At 40.2% G+C, this 20,955-nt stretch overlaps 1 protein-coding gene across 3 annotated transcripts in view; it reads right to left on the bottom strand.

Annotated features, from left to right (window-relative positions):
• Positions 1-20,831: 20,831 nt before the first annotated feature.
• The window catches only part of ANTXR2 (ANTXR cell adhesion molecule 2), a 270,321-nt gene continuing 270,197 nt past the window's right edge, over positions 20,832-20,955 (bottom strand). For 2 of the 3 annotated variants that reach the window (XM_056568946.1, XM_056568945.1), the window contains exon 18: positions 20,833-20,955. This exon is cut by the window's right edge and continues 2,558 nt beyond it. The gene's annotated coding sequence lies outside the window, so the exon portion shown is untranslated. The other variant, XM_056568947.1, reaches the window with a different exon arrangement.

Below are 20,955 nucleotides of genomic sequence, written 5' to 3'. Positions count from 1 at the left end.
ATTTTTAAATACAGAAGATAATTTTACTTGGACCGAGTTGGACTTGGAGTTGACTTCAGGCTATTGCTGCTGGCCATTCATGCTGATGACTACCAGGAAGAGGGTTAGAGCTGGTTTTCATTTATGTATTTTTTGTTTATAATGGAGGAACATTGGATGCAAGATTCCAGACTTTCTACAATCTGGGTGAGCTGTTTCCACTTACCTTTTTCTAGTTTTTAAAGCATACCAATTACAACACATTGGCTCAGATTTATCAGTCCAGCCAAAACCCAAACTGACTGGATTTCCCCCCAGTAATCAAATCACGATTCAGGTTTTAAATCTTAATGAGCTCTGTTAAAATAAAAGCTGGGATGTGATTGGTTGCTGTGGAAGAACCCAGACAGTTTGGGTTTTAGGCAACTTGATAAATCAGGGCCATTGTGTAATAATATCCATAGCAGTAATTTAATCCCAATGAATATTTTATATTTATAAATATAATTTTTATCTATCTATCTATCATTTTATCTTTAACTAAACATGTTTATGTATGTATGTTCCAGTATAACTTCCAAATGGCTGGAGATATTTAGATGAAACTAGGCACGCATGTTACTTATATGTCAACTAAAAATATAGTAGAGATAAATTGACTCTAACTCCCCCACATGTATGAGGGTGGAGTTTTTATATTTGAAGACCCATGCAAATCTATGGGACTTCTGAGGCATCTCCAGATTGGGCTACTCTCTAGCTGCAGGTATTGCCCAGGACTTTAAACCTCCTTCCCCCTGTTCATCAGGTAAGTGCAGAGAATAGTCAGTGTGGAGGATGGGATATGAGTTCAGCACATGAGGAATGGATATGAGGATGGGATATGAGGTTGGGATATTACGACGGGATATGTGGTCGAATAGGAGTACAGGATATGAGGTTAGGGAAATTAAGATATGAGGGCATGATATGAGGTCAGGATATGAGGACAGGAAATGAGGTCGGAATACATGCTCAGGATATGAGGACAGGGTGTAAGGACGGGATATGAGGAGGAGATTTTCCTCTGCTACAAGGCTTAGATAAGAAGACTGGGCAATGCCGAGTACTCAGCTAGTATATTCACAAATATGCCCTTTCTCTCAATCATCACCTACTCTGTCCATAACTCATCTTGGTCCTTACATGAGCAATTTTAATTAAAACAAGATAAGTACAAACAAGTAAAAACAAGATTAATGTGCCCATTAACATAAAAAATATATAATTTAGGATTAACATGAGTGTATTTAGGATTTAAAATACACACTTTTCCATTGAGCCACACGTTGCATAATTATATAGCAATGTATGAAAATAAAAATCATAGCATGCAACATCAGATGATGTATATCAAGCCAAGTTTTTCCTTAGAATCAATTAAACAAAAATGTGCATAGGGCTGCAATATGGTGGGCAAATTATATAACAAAATGCACCCATATATGTACAGTTCTGTGATACGGTATTTGTTTTATTTTTTATTTTGTAGCATCTTTGTCCCAATTAATTGTTTCAGATCATCAAACACATTTTCATGTTACACAAAAATACTTCAAGTAAATACAAACTGTGGTTTTCAAGTTATCATTTAATTTATTATGGGGAAAAAAGCTATCTGAACCTTCATAGCCCCAAGTGAATAAGTAATTGCCCCCTAAACATAATAACTAACTGTGCCTCCCTCAGCAGCAACAACTGCAGTTAAGTGTTTACAATAACTGGCAATGAGTCTTTCGCAACAGTGGGGCAACATTTTGGGGAATTCTTCTTTGTAAAATTGTGGACTTGCTGGTGTGTTTGGATCATTTTCTTGTTGCAGAACTCAAGCGTGCTTCAGCTTGAGGTCACTAGATGACACTTTTGCCCAATAACTTTCTTATGGTCATGAATAGAGATGAGCGCATTTTTGAAAAGTTTGTTTCACCGAATTTTCTGAAAAAATTTGGTTTGATTCGAAATAATATGCAGTGAATTGCTATTAAAAACGTCTATTTCCGCGCTACAGAGAGCCTCAATAGGGGTGTAGAACACTTTGCCTTGTCATAACAGGCATAGGAAGTATGCTGGGTTAGTGAAATAACACTGTTATTCTGTATGACATGCCGATTCTTTTGGAAATGTCCTTCATGCCATGAGAATGTAGTGACAAGAGTTATCTTCCATTCTGGACTTCTTACCTTGCTTTTATGTATAATAATTATTTATTTACATCATATTAAATATTATTTAAAAATGTACAAGTCACTTCTCATAAATTAAAAAACATCTTTAATGGGGTACTCCCCTGGAAAACATTTTTGTTTAAATCAATTGGTGTCAGAAAGCTAAACATTTTTGTGAATTACTTCTATTTAAAAATCTTAATCCTTCCAGTACATATCAGCTGCTGTATAATACAGAGGAAGTTCTTTTCTTTTTGAATTTCCTTCCAGTCTGACCACAGTGCTCTCTGCTGACACCTCTGTCCATTTTAGGAACTGTCTGTAACAAGAGAGGTTTACTATGGATGGAAGGATTAAGATTTTTTAATAGAAGTAAATGTTTATGTTTAACTTTCTGGTACCAGTTGATTTTTTTTTTTTTTACAGTGGAGTACCCCTTTAAACAAAGTCTGCAAACTACAAAAGTTCTCGAAAACGGAAGCCTGAATGAAACACAATATAATGTTTTGGACACTTTCACATTATAAACACAAACCTCACTTACAAATCAGCACTTTAATTATATGATTTAATGGCTATGGACACCTATGATGTTTTTGTAAGAATTTCTTCACATTAGTGTCACTTCTATAGCACTCTTCATATCCAAGCTATCCTACGAATCTCCCACATTCACACTCCAATCCAAACAACGGTGTAGCTTTTTATTTATGTAAATAAGTGTTTATTTATCTATAGCTTATTAGAATGTTAAATTCTGATTATGTATTTACAAGTCACTTTTCATAAATTATAAAATATCTTTAAACAAAGTCTGCAAACTACAAGGCTCTTATAACAGCGATCAGAGAAGTGCTAAACATTGTTACATGATGTGCATTACAGACAGAGCTGTAGCTAGCTCTATTTGTTCCTGAGGCGAGAACAGAACAGGCGTAAAGGGGTGAATAGGTGTAGAGAAATGACAGAGGGGTGTACATAGGTGACAGGGAGGTGAACAGGAGTGATAGAGGGGTGTATATGGGTGACAGAGGGGTGTACATGGGTTACAGAGTGGTAACAGAGGGGTGTACTTGGGAGACAGAGGGGAAACAGACTGAGCTGTAGATAGCTTCTTTTGCGCCCAAGGCAAGAACAAAAGATTGTTCCCCTCCCCCATTTGGACTTAGGGCATCCCTCAGAAAAAAATTTGCGGGCCACCCCTACCAAATTATTTTTTAAAATATTTTTCTTATTTAGATTACATTACGGTTTTATGCAGCGACTCACATTTGACACATTCACTGATCTGTGTCATTCTCTTATTTTTTTTTCTTCCCCATCTGGCCCAGGACATCATAATAATTTGTTCTAGCCAAAACTCTTCAGGGCAGAACCTGCGACACAAACATATTAGGCTCTGCACTTTTCCAGCATAATTCTCCCCTTTTCCCCACAAATGACTCCAGCCTCCTCTAAACACAATTCCATCAGCCTTCCCACAGCACACAAGGGGGAGATTTATCAAAACCTGTGCAGAGGAAAAGTTGCCCAGTTACCCATAGCAACCAATCAGTTTGCTTCTTTCATTTTTAACAAGGCCTTTGAAAAATGAAACAAGCAATCTGGTTGCTATGGGCAACTGGGCAACTTTTGTTTTGCACAGGTTTTGATAACTTTCCCCCAATGTTTCCAGCCTCACTCAAATGCCTCTAGCGCACCCCCCCCCCACAAGAACACATAATGCCTCCTGCCTTACCCATATTCCTCCAGCCTTTCCCACGCACAATGCCTCCCACCTCTCCCACACACAATGCCTCCAGCCTTACCCCACACAGTGAAAGAGGGGAGTACATGGGAAACAGGGGTGTAGAGAGGTGCACATGGGTGACAGGGGGGCATACAGGGGTGATAGAGGGGTGTAGAGGGGTGACAGAGGGGTGTACGTGGTAACCGTGGGGTGTAGAGGGGTGACAGAGGGGTTTAGAGTGGTGACAGAAGGGTGTAGAGGGGTGACAGAGGGGTGTGTGGGATGACAGAGGGGTGTCCAAGGGTTACAGAGAGGTTACAAGGGGTGACAGAGAGGTGTATAGGAGTGAAAGAAGGGTGGGGGTGCACGACCGGAAGCTGAGTAGGCCTCTGTCAGCGCCACCCCTGCTCCTTCCCTCTATCCCCATCATTCTGCTGAGGGACCAAAGAGAATCCAGAGCCCAGAGCTGCTTTACAGAAGAGGGAGGATACACGAGGATTAAAGCTGCAGCATCACCCTTCCTGGCACTGCACGCAGACTTCCCTCCCGCCCACGGCCTGCACGCCTGTGACTCACTGGTGCGCAGGCCTGGGCAGGAAAGTCAAAACATTTTAGCACCATATTTCCCACCAGAGTGTCCTGGCACCCTGGTTGGGAATCAATGCCTCAGCGTAATGTGTGCTGGACTCCCTGTGCAAGCAGGTGCAGCGGCCAGGGCCAATGCAGCCCTGCCCGCTGTGCCCCTTGCAACAGCGCACCTGAGGTGTTCGCCTCACTCACCTCATGGGAGCTACAGCCCTGATTACAGAACATGCAAGTGCAGAAAAATACAAACTTCAAAAAACACTAAAATCTGTGACAAAAGTGCTATCAAAAAAGAGCTAGTATTATATGTGACAAGGTCATCAAGGGTGGAATTAAAAGGGGGGCATTTTAAAGGGGTACTCCCGTGAAAAACTTTTTTTTTTAAATCAACTGGTGCCAAAAAGTTAAACAGATTTGTAAATTACTTCTTTTAAAAAATCTTAATCTTTCCAGTACTTTTTAGGGTCTGTATACTACAGAGGAAATTATTTTCTTTTCGGAACACAGAGCTCTCTGCTGACACCATGACCCCAGTGCTCTCTGCTGACATCTCTGTCCATTTTAGGAACTGTCCAGAGCAGCATATGTTTGCTATGGGTACATTCTCCTACTCTGGACAGTTCTTAAAATGGACAGAGATGTCAGCAGAGAGAACTGTGGTCATGATGTCAGCAAAGAGCTCTGTGTTCCAAAAAGAAAACCATTTCCTTTGTAGTATTCAGCAGCTAATAAGTACTGGAAGGATTAGTAATTTTCAAATCTGTTTAACTTTCTGGCACCAGTTGATTTTAAAAAAAAATTTCTACGGGAGTTCACCTTTAAGTTGTAGAAATTTCTGAAACAGTCCGTTCCATAAACCTGAGTGAGGTTGTTTAACAAGGGGAACTCTGAGATTAATGTTTTGCCACCAGTTGGTTTCAATTTTTTTTTCCAGATTTGTAATTTTCTTCTACATATCTTAACACTTCCTCTACTTGGAGCTAGAATTACCACAGCTTCTGGCACCAGACTTGCCCTCCAATGAGTCCTCAAAAAAGGATTTAGAAAAATTTAAATAAATTAAAATTAAATTGAATAAAAATTAAATAAAAACAATCTCTTTAATCTCTTCAATTGTGATGCCATATGGTCTCCCAACCCTGCTGCCACATCCAGACGTTCTGTGGCAGTGATTCTAATATCAACGCCTGTAATCTGCATGTGACTTGTAAATTTTTAAATAATATTTAATATAATTTAAATAAATAATTTCTATACAACCCACCAACTGTTGACTGGGGGTATCAGATGTCACTTTGAATGAAGTGGATGACCGAGTTAACCAATCAATGACGACAGATAGGTTGCTGGTTGAGACACGACCGCTAGCTGATAACGGGAGCTAAGGCCTCTTGCTGCGACTCCTGCTTGCACGCACCCCTAATCTGCTGTGACCTCTGCCTCCGCCTGATGAATTTAGGCCTCTGCCACTCCTCTGTGAACGTCCTGGCACTTCTCTGCGTGACATACTTGTACAACAGCTGAGTGCGTATATACAATATGCCCAGCATGGTTACACCTGAATTAGGCGTTAAAGTCAGGTGTGTAGGTATTTCTGGCCTTTAACAATAACTGGCCCCTATGAGTTTAACAGGAAAAAAAACCTAAAAGTACTGAATTCATATATATTACACTTAGGATAGCAAAATATGTCCCAGTACGGTTACAATTGAAATAGGCATTAAAAGCAGGTGTGTAGGTATTTATGGCCTTTAACAAACACTGGCCCCCATGAGTTTAAAAGGAAAAACATAAAATGCCCAAGTGCGTATATATTACACTTAAGATAGCAAAATACGCCCCAGTACAGTTACACATGAATTAGGCATTAAAAGCAGGTGTGTAGATATTTCTGACCTTTAACAATAACTGGCTCCTATGAGTTTAAACCCTTAAGGACGCAGCCCTTTTTCACCTTAACCCCTTAAGGACACATGACGTTCTCATACGTCTCCATTTCCGAGTCCTTAAGGACACATGACGTATGAGAACGTCATGTGTTTTACCGGCCCCCCGCAACCATCTGGAGCGGAGCCGGTCCCCGATGCCTGCTGAAATCGTTCAGCAGGCATCGGGGCATATCGCCCAGGGGGGTCATTATGACCCCCCATGTCGGCGATGGCCGCAGATCGCTGGACAATTCAGTCCAGCGATCTGCGGCGGATTCCGGGTCAATCGGGTCTCCAGTGACCCGGTGACCCGGAATTATTGGCTGATCGGGGCCGTCAGAGACGGCCCCGAACAGCCAGAGGCAGCAGGGGTGAGGTGGCACTGGTGCCACCTCACGATCGCCCTGATTTGTCGGCCGGATTACCGGCCGACCAATCAGGGCGCCTGCTGCGGGTGTCACTCCCGCAACCCGCTCCGCCCCTCTTCCGGAGGACGTGAGCGGGTGCGGGACGTGCACCCCGGGTGCTGGGGACCCCGATCCCCGGCGCCCCTGTTGGGATCGGGGCCCCAGGAGCAGCGGCGGCGGCGGCGGAGACGACGAGGGACTGACCTGGTGCAGCGAGGATCGTTGGAGGTGAGTGACAGCCTCCTGCTGTTGCTTAGCAACAGCTCCCAGCATGCAAAAAGGGCATGCTGGGAGCTGTAGTTATGCAACAGCAGGAGGCAGACCACCACAACTCCCAGCATGCCCTTATGGGCATGCTGGGACTTGTAGTTTTGCAACAGCTGGAGGCACATTCTTTCTATGGAAAAGTGCACCTTCAGCTGTTGTGTAACTACAACTCCCAGCTTGCACAATCAGCTAAAGTGCATGCTGGGAGTTGTAGTGGTGCATCTGGTGGTTGCATAACTACAACTCCCAGCATGCCCGTTGGCTGTCGGTGACTGCTGAGAGTTGTAGTTTTGCAACAGCTGAAGGCACACTGAGTTAAGTAGCAAACCAGTGTGTCTCCAGCTGTTGCATAACTACAATCCCCAGCATCCCCAGCCAAAGTAGTATGCCTCTAGCTGTTGCATAACTACAACACCCAGCATGCCCTTCCGCTGTCCGTACATGCTGGGGGTTGTAGCTTTTGCAACAGCTGAAGGCACACTGGTTGCAAAACACTGAGTTTGTTACCAAACTCGGTGTTTCACAACCTGTGTGTCTCCAGCTGTTGCAAAACTACAACTCCCAGCATCCACTGATAGACCGTACATGCTGGGAGTTGTAGTTTTGCAACAGCTGGATGTCCCCCCCCCCCCCCAATGTGAACGTACAGGGTACACTCACATGGGCGGAGGATTACAGTAAGTATCCGGCTGCAAGTTTGAGGTGCGGCAAACTTTCTGCCGCAGCTCAAACTGCCAGCGAGAAACGACTGTGAACCCCCCGCCCGTGCGACTGTACCCTAAAAACACTACACTACACTAACACAAAATAAAATAAAAAGTAAAAAACACTACATATACACATACCCCTACACAGCCCCCCTCCCCAATAAAAATGAAAAATGTCTGGTACGCCACTGTTTCCAAAACGGAGCCTCCAGCGGTTGCAAAACAACTACTCCCAGCATGCACTGATAGACCGTCCATGCTGGGAGTTGTAGTTTTGCAACAGCTGGATGTTCCCCCCCCCAATGTGAACGTACAGGGTACACTCACATGGGCGGAGGATTAAAGTAAGTATCCGGCTGCAAGTTTGAGCTGCGTCAAATTTTCTGCCGTAGCTCAAACTGCCAGCGAGAAACTACTGTGAATCCCCCGCCCGTGCGACTGTACCCTAAAAACACTACACTACACTAACACAAAATAAAATAAAAAGTAAAAAACACTACATATACACATACCCCTACACAGCCCCCCTCCCCTCCCCAATAAAAATGAAAAACGTCTGGTACGCCACTGTTTCCAAAACGGAGCCTCCAGCTGTTGCAAAACAACTACTCCCAGTATTGCCAGATAGCCGTTGACTGTCCAGGCATGCTGGGAGTTTTACAACAGCTGGAGGCACCCTGTTTGGGAATCGCTGGCGTAGAATTCCCCTATGTCCACCCCTATGCAATCCCTAATTTAGGCCTCAAATGCGTATGGCGCTCTCACTTTGGAGCGCTGTCGTATTTCAAGGCAACAGTTTAGGGCCACATATGGGGTATCGCCGTACTCGGGAGAAATTGGGCTTCAAATTTTGGGGGGTATTTTCTGCTATTACCCTTTTAAAAAATGTAAAATTTTTGGGAAAACAAGCATTTTAGGTAAAAAAAATATATATTTTTTTACATATGCAAAAGTCGTGAAACACCTGTAGGGTATTAAGGTTCAAATTACCCCTTGTTACGTTCCCCGAGGGGTCTAGTTTCCAAAATGGTATGCCATGTGTTTTTTTTTTGCTGTCCTGGCACCATAGGGGCTTCCTAAATGCGGCATGCCCCCAGAGCAAAATTCGCTTTCAAAAAGCCAAATGTGACTCCTTCTCTTCTGAGACCTGTAGTGCGCCAGCAGAGCACTTTTCACACCCATATGGGGTGTTTTCTGAATCAGGAGAAATTGGGCTTCAAATTTTGGGGGGTATTTTCTGCTATAACCCTTTTTAAAATTGTAAAAATTTTGGGAAGCCAAGCATTTTAGGTAAAAAAAATATATATTTTTTTACATATGCAAAAGTCGTGAAACACCTGTAGGGTATTAAGGTTCACATTACCCCTTGTTACGTTCCCCGAGGGGTCTAGTTTCCAAAATGGTATGCCATGTGGGCTTTTTTTGCTGTCCTGGCACCATGGGGGCTTCCTAAATGCGGCATGCCCCCAGAGCAAAATTTGCTTTCAAAAAGCCAAATGTTACTCCTTCTCTTCTGAGACCTGTAGTGCGCCAGCAGAGCACTTTTCACCCCCATATGGGGTGTTTTCTGAATCGGGAGAAATTGGGCTTCAAATTTTGGGGGGTATTTTCCGCTATTACCCTTTTTAAAAATGTAAACATTTTGGGAAAACAAGCATTTTAGGTAAAAAAAAATTATTTTTTCTTACATATGCAAAAGTCGCGAAACACCTGTAGGGCATTAAGGTTCACGTTACCCCTTGTTACGTTCCCCGAGGGGTCTAGTTTCCAAAATGGTATGCCATGTGTTTTTTTTTGCTGTTCTGGCACCATAGGGGCTTCCTAAATGCGGCATGCCCCCAGAGCAAAATTTGCTTTCAAAAAGCCAAATGTGACTCCTTCTCTTCTGAGACCTGTAGTGCACCAGCAGAGCACTTTTCACCCCCATGCGAGGTGTTTTCTGTATCGGGAGAAATTGGGCTTCAAATTTTGGGGGGTATTTTCTGCTATTACCCTTTTTAAAAATGTAAAATTTTGGGGAAACCAAGCATTTTAGGTAAAAAAAAAAAAATATTTTTTTTACATATGCAAAAGTCGTGAATCACCTGTAGGATATTAAGGTTCACTTTACCCCTTGTTACGTTCCCTGAGGGGTCTAGTTTCCAAAATGGTATGCCATGTGTTTTTTTTTGCTGTCCTGGCACCATAGGGGCTTCCTAAATGCGGCATGCCCCCCAAAAACCATTTGTCGCTCCTTCCCTTCTGAGCCCTCTACTGCGCCCGCTGAACAAATAACATAGACATATGAGGTATGTGCTTACTCGAGAGAAATTGGGTTTCAAATACAAGTAAAAATTTTCTCCTTTTTACCCCTTACAAAAATTCAAAAATTGGGTCTACAAGAACATGCGAGTGTAAAAAATGAAGATTTTGAATTTTCTCCTTCACTTTGCTGCTATTCCTGTGAAACACCTAAAGGGTTAATACACTTACTGAATGTTTTATTGAATACTTTAGGGGGTGTAGTTTTTATAATGGGGTCTTTCATGGGGTATTTCTAATATGAAGACCCTTCAAATCCACTTCAAAACTGAACTGGTCCCTGAAAAATAGTGAGTTTGAAAATTTTGTGAAAAATTTCAAAATTGCTACTGAACTTTGAAGCCCTCTGGTGTCTTCCAAAAGTAAAAACTCATAAATTTTATGATGCAAACATAAAGTAGACATATTGTATATGTGAACCCAAAAAAAATATATTTTGAATATCCATTTTCCTTACAAGCAGAGAGCTTCAAAGTTAGAAAAATGCAAAATTTTCATTTTTTTCATCAAATTTTGGGATTTTTCACCAAGAAAGGATGCAAGTTACCATAAAATTTTACCACTAAGTTAAAGTAGAATATGTCACGAAAAAACAATCTCGGAATCAGAATGATAACTAGAAGCATTCCAGAGTTATTAATGTTTAAAGTGACAGTGGTCAGAATTGCAAAAAACGCTCCGGTCCTTAAGGTATAAAATGGCCTGGTCCTTAAGGGGTTAAGGACTGAGCCCTTTTTCGCAATTATGACCGCCGTTACTTTACGAATTAATAACGCGAAAACGCTTTTACTGAATATTCTGATTCTGAGATTGTTTTTTCGTGACATATTCTACTTTATTTTGGTGGTAAATTTTCGGCATTAATTGCATCCTTTTTTGGTGAAAAATCCCCAAATTTCATGAAAATTTTGAAAATTTAGCATTTTTCGAACTTAGAAGCTCTCTAATTGTAAGGAAAATGAATATTCCAAATAAATTTTATTTTTCTTCACAAATACAATATGTCCACTTTATGTTGGCATCATAAAATGAACATACTTTTGCTTTTTGAAAAATTAGAGGGCTTCAAAGTAGAGCAGCAATTTTCAAAAATGTCATGAAAATTGCTAAATCTGAAGGGACAGATGTTACAGAACTACAACTCCCAGCATGCCTGGGCAGTCGAGGCATGCTGAGAGTTGTAGTTTGGCAACATCTGGAGGGCTATTGTTTGGGCACCACTGTAACAGTGGTCTCCAAACTGTGACCCTCCAGATGTTGCAAAACTACAACTCCCAGCATGCCCAGACAGCCTTTGGCTGTCTGGGCATGCTGGGAGTTGCAGTTTGGCCCCCCTAGTGGTTTCCACAGTAAAGATCGATTTACTTTCACTTTCAATTCCCCCCCCCCCCCCCCCCACTGTCGATTCCCTACCTGATCAGGATCCAGCAGGCTCCAGCGAAGATCCCAGGTCCCCAGGCATCTTCTCCTGCAGGTACCGGCCTCCATCTTCTTCCCAGAGCCCCTCGACATCCAGGGGCAGGCAGAACGGGGGTTGCCATGGCAACCCCCTGTCCTGCGCTGCCATTGGTCAGAACTCCGTTCTGAGTAATGGCAGGGGATAGGAGTAGATCGCAGCTTTGCGACCTCACTCCTATCCTTTAGGCTGATCGGGGCTGTTGCTGACAACTCCGGCTGTTGCTGTATCACCCGGAATTGGACAAAATCGCATGTCTGAATTGACATGCGATTTTCTCCGATCGCCGACATGGGGGGGTCTCAGGACCCCCCTGGGCAATGTGCCAGGGTGCCTGCTGAATGATTTCAGCAGGCATCCGGCTCCGGTCCCCAATCGGCTAGCGGTGGGGACCGGATTTCCCACGGGCGTATGGATACGCCCTCGGTCCTTAAGGACTCGGAATGCAGGGCGTATCATTACGCCCTGTGTCCTGAAGAGGTTAAGATTGTCGGGTTTTTACTAGTGGGAAAAGTTGTTTCAGACATGCAGGATTCCTCTCTATTTACTATTGGGAAAAGTCGGGAACATTTTCTGACCAGCTTTTTCTAGGTCGATATTTCCAGCCATTTACCCACAGGATTTTCTGTGAATTTCATAGTAAATCAGTCGGGTTGTGAAACCAAGCCCTTTTTGCGACAGACCACGCCCCCTTTTGCGACAGACCACGCCCCCTTTTCCGGTTTCACGGATTTTTCAGGCGCACACTGGCGCAGACATGTCTCAGATATGTCTCAGGCAAAATAACCAGACAAAAACTGGTCGGTTTCAGCTTAGTAAATGAGGCCCAAAGTGTACTCTCTCTCTCTCCAGTCCTTGTCAATCTGCCTGCCTGCAGTGATGTAGGCTTCAGGTGAATTGATTTGCCGCTGTAAAGATCTTTTTTCTCAGTAATACACACAGACAGACACTGTCTGCTTTCTCAGGAAAAAATCCCAGCAATGCCTGTCTGCAGCGATGGCTGCCAAATATATAGGGCTGTGACATCACAGGACTGGCTGGCTGCTGATAGGCTGCATGCTGCCTGTGATTCAGGGTGATCCCACCTACCTGCCTTCCTAGAGTTCGTTGCCCCATGTCCTCACACGTAAATGCCACAATTTTAGATCCCTTGGCCTAGACCATGCTAAATGGAGTTTAATGAATCATTCATTTCATCGAATCATGGTAATATTCAAATTAGTTACAAATCAAATTTTTTCAGGGAATTCGTAATGAATTTGTGTTCATCCGATTCGATTTTCATCTCTAGTCATGAACACTGACTTTAACTAAAGCATGTGAGGTCTGCAGTTCTTTTGTGACCTGTTGGATGAGTCCTGGGATAATTTTGGTGGGTTGGCCACTTCTAGGAAGGTTCACCATTGTTCCATTTGTAGATAATGGCTCTCACCATGGCTGGAGTCTCAAAGCTTTAGAAAGCTTTAAAAAATATCAACACTTCCATTAATTATCAGCTACATAAACTACAGACATACTACAAAGAAATTTGTGAAGTTCTTTCCAGTCTGACAACAGTGCTCTCTGCTGACACCTCTGTCTGTGTCAGGAACTGTCCAGAGCAGGGGATTTGCTTCTAATCTGGACAGAGGTGTCGGTAGAAAATACTGTGTCGGCAGAGAGCACTGTTGTCAGACTGGAAAGAACTTTACAAATTTCTCTGTAATATAGAGCAGCTGATAAGTACTGGAAAGCTTCAGATTTTTTTATAGGAGAAATTTACAAATCTGTTTAACTTTCTGGCAACAGTTGATTTGAAAACATTTGTTTTCCCACTTGTTTCCACCGGAGTTCCCCTTTAAGAACTGAATTACTTGGAAATTCTTTGTGTAATATTAAAATTTGTCTGATGATCTGAAACATTTAAGTGTGAGAAATCAGGAAGGGGCTAACATTTGCTTTTTTTACAGCACTGTATATTGTTTTTTTTTTGTTACGTTAAAGCAATCATTCTTATCTCAACATTTAGGATTTAATCAAGTATAATAAAGTCCTAGGAGAAAACATCATGCCTTGTGTGAGGAAGCTGACGCTTGGGCATCATTGGACAATGATCCCACGCGTACCTCTAAGTCCACCAATGGAAATGACTCTGGATTGGCCGTCTTAGTCAGCTAAAAGGGGTACTCTGGTGCTTAGACATCTTATCGCCTATCCAAAGCTAGTGCAGAGCCCAGCAAGGGGCAGTAGCAGTGGGTGGGCACATCAGGACCTAATTTTAACCAATCACCTAGGTAAAAATGACCACAGCATGGTAAGGTTTCATTTACCAATGTTTAACCCCTTAAGGACACTGCTCTTTTTGGCCTTAAGGACACAGTCAATTTTATTTTTGAATTTTTGTTTTTTCCTCCTAACCTTTTAAGAGCCATTACTCTTTTATATTTCCATCCACAGACCCATATGAGGGCTTGTTTTTTGAGCAACCAATTGTACTTTCATTGCTACATCACTAATTTTACCATAAAATATATGGCAAAATCTAAAAAAATATTATTTGTGTTAGAAAATTAAAATGAAACCCATAATTTAGCAAATTTTGGAGGAATTTGTTTTCACACTGTTTACACTTTATGGTAAAAATGACATGGTTTACCGTATTTATTGGCGTATAACAAGCACTGGTGTCTAACACGCACCCTCATTTTAACAGGGAAATTTGAGTAAAAAATAAATAAATGTAAAATAAATTACTTTGAAGCTCTGAACTTAATGTCACATCCTTCCCCCATTTGCCACATAATTTCACTGCTCCTCAGTCTGCCCCCACCTCCCTTGTGCCACATCATTCCTTCCCCTTTATCAACCCCTGTGCTACAACACGCCCCCCACCCCCCTGTGGCTCATCATTTACCCCATGCCTCATTTGCCCCTATGATTTGTGATCCCCCTGTGCCTCATTTGCCTGTGATTTGTTATCCCCCTGTGCCTCATTTGCCTGTAATTTGTGATCCCCCTGTGCCTCATTTCCCCTTAGTGATCCCCCTGTGCCTCATTTCCCTTTAGTTATCCCCATGTGCCTCTGTGATCCCCCTCCTGTGCCTCATCATTCCCCTCTCCCCCAGATTATCTGTGTCTTATGATTGTCTTCCCTCCTTCACCCTGATTTTTCTCCCCTTCTTTATTAAAATGTTATTTGACCTCGACTGGCCGCGCTCCGGCAGGCTCAGGTTCAGACTATGGGGCTTCCGGGGCTGCACAGCCAGTAAAGGATTGAAAGTATGCTGAGTGACGATCCCTGCCTGCTCCTCTTCTGCGCTGCATCAGGGACGTCACTTTCACCCGCTGCAGCTGCAGGGAATGACGAGTGATGTCCCTGGTGCCACACAGAAGAGTCGGCAGGGATCGTCATTCGGCACACTTTCAATGCTTTACTGGCCATGCAGCCCCGAAAGACTCGCAGCGTTAAGCTGAGCCTGCCAGAGCGTGGCCAGGTGAGGTTAAATTTACAAACAAGCAGGGGAGAAAAGCTGGGGAAAAGGTGGAGGACAATGATAGGTGTAATCCGCGCTGCAGCAGCCGCCGCTGGTCACTGTTTTAAAGTGGCCGCGACCGAGCTGCTGATCTTTTAACAAACAGCCAGGGCTGTGGCCACTTTCAATCAGTGATCGGCAGATTTATTGGCGTATAACACGCAGGGTTTTTGCCTATAATTGTAGTTTTAAAAGTACGTGTTATACGCCAATAAATACGGTATTTATTTTGTAGGTTACTGTGATTAAAATGATACCCATATTTATATACTTTTCTATTCTTGTACAGCTTTCTATTCTTGTACTCAAACTTTCTTTTAAAAAAATTAAGTATGTTTAAAATTGCCCTATTTTGTCCACCTATAACTTTCTCATTTTGCCGTATATGAGGCTGTATTAATTTGGCCCATGATCTTTAGGTTTTTTTGTACCACTTTTGCATAATGCAGCAATTTTTGACTTTTTTTTATTTTTTGGGGGGTAAAACAGGTAAAAAAGGGGCAACTTAAATTGTTATTAGGGGAGGGGGCTTATTCACATTTTTTTTAAACTTTTTTTTTGTTAACATTTAGTTATTTGTCCGCCATTATCAGTGGGTCCCTGGCTGCTGATGCTGGACCTGCCATGCATGAAGAGATGCAGAGAAGTGGAGAAAAAGGACCAACGATTTCCAGGCCCTGCAAGCTATAAACACCGGAGGCACGAGTTATGGATGAAAGATCCTTGCAGGGATCATATTTATTAAAAAATAACAAAAGTACAGATTACGCGTTTCGAGGGTAACCCCCTATTCCTCAAATCAACATCATGCATGAAGAGAGTGCAGGACATAAATATACGTCCTGGTGCGCGAAGTACCAGTGCATCATGACGTACTTTTATGTCCAATGTCCTTAAGGGATTAAAAGGATTTTTTGGGCAAAGTTGCTTCAAAAACTGTGTAAATCAAGCTAAACAATGAAATCCCTTTTCTAAGATTTTGCACACTTTTTGGCCACATTTTGCGTGGGCTAAAAGGATCCACATTAACATTTTAAAGGGGTTATCTAGCAATTTTTTCCAAAAACAGCACCATACCTTTCCTCAGGTTGTATGTGATATTCGAAATTGGCTCCATTCATTTTAATAGAACTGAGTTTCAATACCACACTGCAATTTTGAGAAAAGATGTGGTGCTTGTGTTTGTCTGTTTTTCCCAGACAACTCCTTTAATTTTTTCCTTCTCTCCATCTAAGAGCCATAACTATTTTAATTTTTTCATCCAAAGTCCGATATTTGGCTAAGTTTCCACTTGGTTTTTTTCTGGCAGTTTTTGGAATACTGCTACTGCAGTTTTTGAGCAAAAGCCAGAAATGTAGTCAAAAGGAATAGGACATATCAAAGAAGAACTTATACTTCTCCTTCATTATGGATCCACTTCTGACTTTGGCTCAAAAACTGCAGTGATAGTTTTCCAAAAACTGCCAGAAAAAAGCCAAGTGGAAATTTAGCCTTAGGGCTTATTTTTTGTGGGACTGAGTACTTTTCAATGATCTTTAATTTTGCCATAAAATGTATGGTAAAGCAGAATTTAAAATGTTGCAGTATATTTGCATTAAAACAGGCATGTGATCTTTGTTCTGTGTTTCAATACATTTGAAACAATACCCATTTTTTTTAATATATTTTTTTATTATTGTACCACTTTTAAAAGCAGTCAAAATAAGTATGTTCTATTCTGACCCCTATAACACTTTTATTTTTCCATATAGAGGGCTGTATGAGAGGCCATTTTCCGCACCATGATCTGTAATTTTTATCCGTACAAGTTTTGTTTTGATGGAACTTTTTGATAGCTTTTTATTTATTTTTTTCTGATGTGACCAATAATTAGCAAATATGATGTTAGGTATTTTTTTTTTTTATGTGTTTGCCAATCACCCTGCGGTATAATAAAGATTAGATTGTAATAAATCCAATAGCAAATATGTAGTGTTTAATTTTTTTTTCAATTTTTTTGACAGGAAAATGGGGGTGATTTATTTACAGCATATGTCCTTAAGGGATTAATACAGTTTGGTGGGGTTTTTGATTAGTTTTTTTTTTTTTTAAGAATAAAAAGATTCCAGACCAGTCAAGAGACTACTTTTGGTATATATCAAGACAAATCATTTACCCATGACTTACACATGATTTGTTTCAGAAATTTGTCCCAATTATTTGAAAGCAGTTTGTCAAAATCTATTCATGTAAGTCAGTAACAACTTCATTCAGATGTACAGAATACATTTTCAGTTATTTCAGAATGTTAACTGCATATTGACGATAAAGGCATCTTGCATGCAAAGTATTTGTATGTACTTTATATTCAGTAATATGCAGCCATGTTACTTAGCTGTTCACTTCCATGTTAATACATTTTTACGTTTTGATTTGTTCACTTGGCGTGGTATTGTAGTTATAATTTTTCAACTAATGCACAATATATAATATTTGTAATATGGACAATTTTATACCATAGGGTTGAACACCTCAAAAGGAGTACACCGGTGGAAAACTATATATATATATATATATATATATATATATATATATATATATATATATATATTTAGTTATTTATTTTTTTCAAATCAAATGGTGCCAGAAAATTAAACAGATTGGTAGATTACTTCTTTAAAAAAATCTTAATCCTTCTAGTACTTATCAGCTGCGAATGCTCCAGAGGAAGTTGTGAAGTTCTTTTCAGTCTGACCACAGTGCTCTCTGATGACACCTCTGTCCATGTCAGGAACTGTCCAGGATAGGTATGGCATGGGGATTTTCTCCTACTCTGGACAGTTCCTGGCATGGATAGAGGTGTCAGCAGAGAGCACTGTGGTCAGACTGAAAAGAACAACTCAATTTTTTGTGTAGTATACAGCAGATGATAAGTACTGGAAGAATTAAGATTTTTTAATAGAAGTAATTTACAAATATGAGACTGAAATAAAGATCAAGCACACCTCAAAAATACCACCCTGCTGGGTACACAGTGAATGATTGTTGGAGACAGAAGATTTTGAAAAAAATGTAGGAATTTATTAAAACAACAATTAAAATAAAATAGATTAAAAAGACCTATTAATAAAAATAACAGAGCAATATATCAATAATAACTTATACTGTCATTGGGCCCTAATGACAGAATTAAAGTAATATTAGTGGAGCAACTACCGATTCTAAAGATATCTGCAGATTTTATGGCAACAAATGTCAATGGCCCGGAATGGACTGTTAGGAATGGTTTTCCGTTCACAAATTCACACGTCGGAATTTGTGAAGCAGAATTTGTGAACGGACAATCCACTTGGAAATTTCCGCCTGAAGAAAGGCGTTGCTCTTTCTTCAGGCGGAAATCCACACGGAACACATTGCAATCTATTGGAGACTGCAGTGTCCGGCACTGGCCGCACTCGGAATTTCTGGGCGGAAATTTTCTACCTGGAGATTCCGTAGTCTGAACCTAGCCTTAGTCCGGCACTTATGGTGGTAAAAGCAAAGTCACTTTTTAAACTAGTGTAGATTGTGCTGTTCACAGTCTATAAACAGATAGATGGTTTGATCTCACCGTAGCAGCTGGTCTCGTACTGCGACGGGCCGATGGGTGTAAGTCCTGCAATAGCTGCATTGTTCCCAGCGTGCAAGCCTATTCGGGCGAAGGGCTCCGGCAGGAGGCTCTTCTGTGAGCGGTCCGCGATGTCGGCAAACACCGTGCAGTATTATTTGCAGCTGGGTTATGGTAGTGAAAGCAGCAGGTTTGTAGTGCGCTCGGTAAGAAGGACTGATTAGCAGGTCTAGCAGGAGCTAATTACAACAGTTTGTTATGCAATGTGTGCACAGACAGAAGCTTTTCCATCAACTTTAGGCTAGGACTCCACTTGTTTTTTTTTTTTCTGGCAGTTTTTGGATATCTGCCACTGCAGTTTTTGAGCCAAAGCCAGAAGTGCATTCAAAAGGAATAAGACATATAAAGGAAGGACTTACACTTCTCCTCCCTTACGGATCCACTTCTGACTTTGGCTCAAAAACTGCAATGGCAGTTTTCCAACAAATGCCAGAAAAAACAAAAAACAAGTGGAAACCTAGCATTAATGAAACAAATTATTAGATTAAAAAACTGCCACTTTTTATAACTAATAAACTGCAGTGTTGTTGTTTTTTTGTTTTGTTTTTTGTTTGTTTTTTAATTTACATTGTGTGAACCATATAATATTTGGAGCACAGGAAACAAAGTAACTCCTTTTGGAATGCATACTTAACTACATGCAGATAAAACAATTTGTATATTTCAACTTTATCTTAATTTTTTTACCACATCATTTTGTTTTACTGTGGATTACCTCTGTGCATAAGGTCCTAACAGAGCAACAAGCCACCAATAAATGTAGTCTTTTTGTGAAGTTTTGTCAAAGTCCGGTGTGAGTACAACATGTGTAAGTCTTTGCTTTACATACAGTATTTCTTTTTTAAGGCTGGTGTCACACTTGAAAAACACTGCATTTCTTGTGGCTGTTAAGATTTTATTATTATGAGACATGTTAATGATCCTATGAGTCTTATCATATCTGTGTCTCTGATTTGCTTCACTGATATTTTGTTTTAGATGTGTAAATGGTAATTCTTGAGAATTGTCATGAATTTTCATTTTTCTTTTCCTGTATGTTATATGTATATGTTATTTGAATTTTTTTTTAAAACCTAAAAAACAAGCAGTAATATATATAAAAAATGTAAGCAAAAGCAAAAAGTGTATTCAAAATGAAAGGAAAATATAAAGAAAGGCCAAAATACTGTGTAGGACATAGCCTCATGGTGGTTTCACACTTGGTGGGTTTTTTTTTTTCTGAAAAAGTGCCAGAAAAAAAAACGTAGTATGGAAAAATTAACTGATACACCTAAAATGCTGGTTTATTTTAGCCATTTTCTTTTTCTTTTTTTTTTTTATGGTCAGCTATTTTTCTATATGTTGCATTTTTTTTCATCCAGTTTGTAGTTTTTATTTTTTCTCATAGATTTGTAGTGAATGTTTTTTTCCTGGTACAAAAAAGTATTTGTAAATGTATGTAGTTTTGTTGGAGCATCTTTTGAGGATTCTTTTTCACATTCTGAATAAGAAATCCTTGAATTACACAATCACTGTCTCACAGGCCTTGTAACAAGAGAAATGCTACAAAAAAACAAAAAACAAAACAAAACATGCAAATAAAAACAAATGATAGATTGGAAAACACACAAAATGCACATAGCACAAAAGGGCATTTTTTTAAGCTTTAAAAAATATATAACTAAGTAAATAAAATAAAAATTTATAGCAACTGTTTTTAAATAATTTCTGTGCTGTATAAGAAACAACTGTTATCAATAATAACAACAAAAACATGCATATGATAATGATAATAGTAAGACATTTAACTTCTATTCTACTAAAAATGAAAGAATACATAGAAGATGCTTTTTAAATAATATGGTATTGATCTAGTTCTGTTTTAAAAAATATATGTACATAAGAAAATAAAACCTTATCTACACTTGAAGTAGTGAAAATGTTGGTTTTAGTAAGTTCTAAAAATGACAAAATAATTGGTAGATACTGTGCTGCTCACTCTTTAAATATACATTGTTCATATATATATATATATATATATATATATATATATTTTTTTTTTTTTTTTCATTTAAATATTTGTCATTCAGATATGCAGACAATGGATTTCAATGAAATCAACTTTATTTAAACTTATGAAAAATAACACAATATAAAAATAAAATAAAAAAAAAGATCTAAAAAAAATACCAAGATATTCTTGTGAATACTGTGTACAGCAGGTAATACTGAATGGTACAATTTTATACAATAAC

The sequence above is a fragment of the Hyla sarda genome, chromosome 1, assembly GCF_029499605.1.
Source record: "Hyla sarda isolate aHylSar1 chromosome 1, aHylSar1.hap1, whole genome shotgun sequence".
Taxonomy (NCBI): Eukaryota; Metazoa; Chordata; class Amphibia; order Anura; family Hylidae; genus Hyla; species Hyla sarda.
Note: the sequence above shows the minus strand (reverse complement) of the source record. Positions and strands in the feature narration are given on the sequence as shown.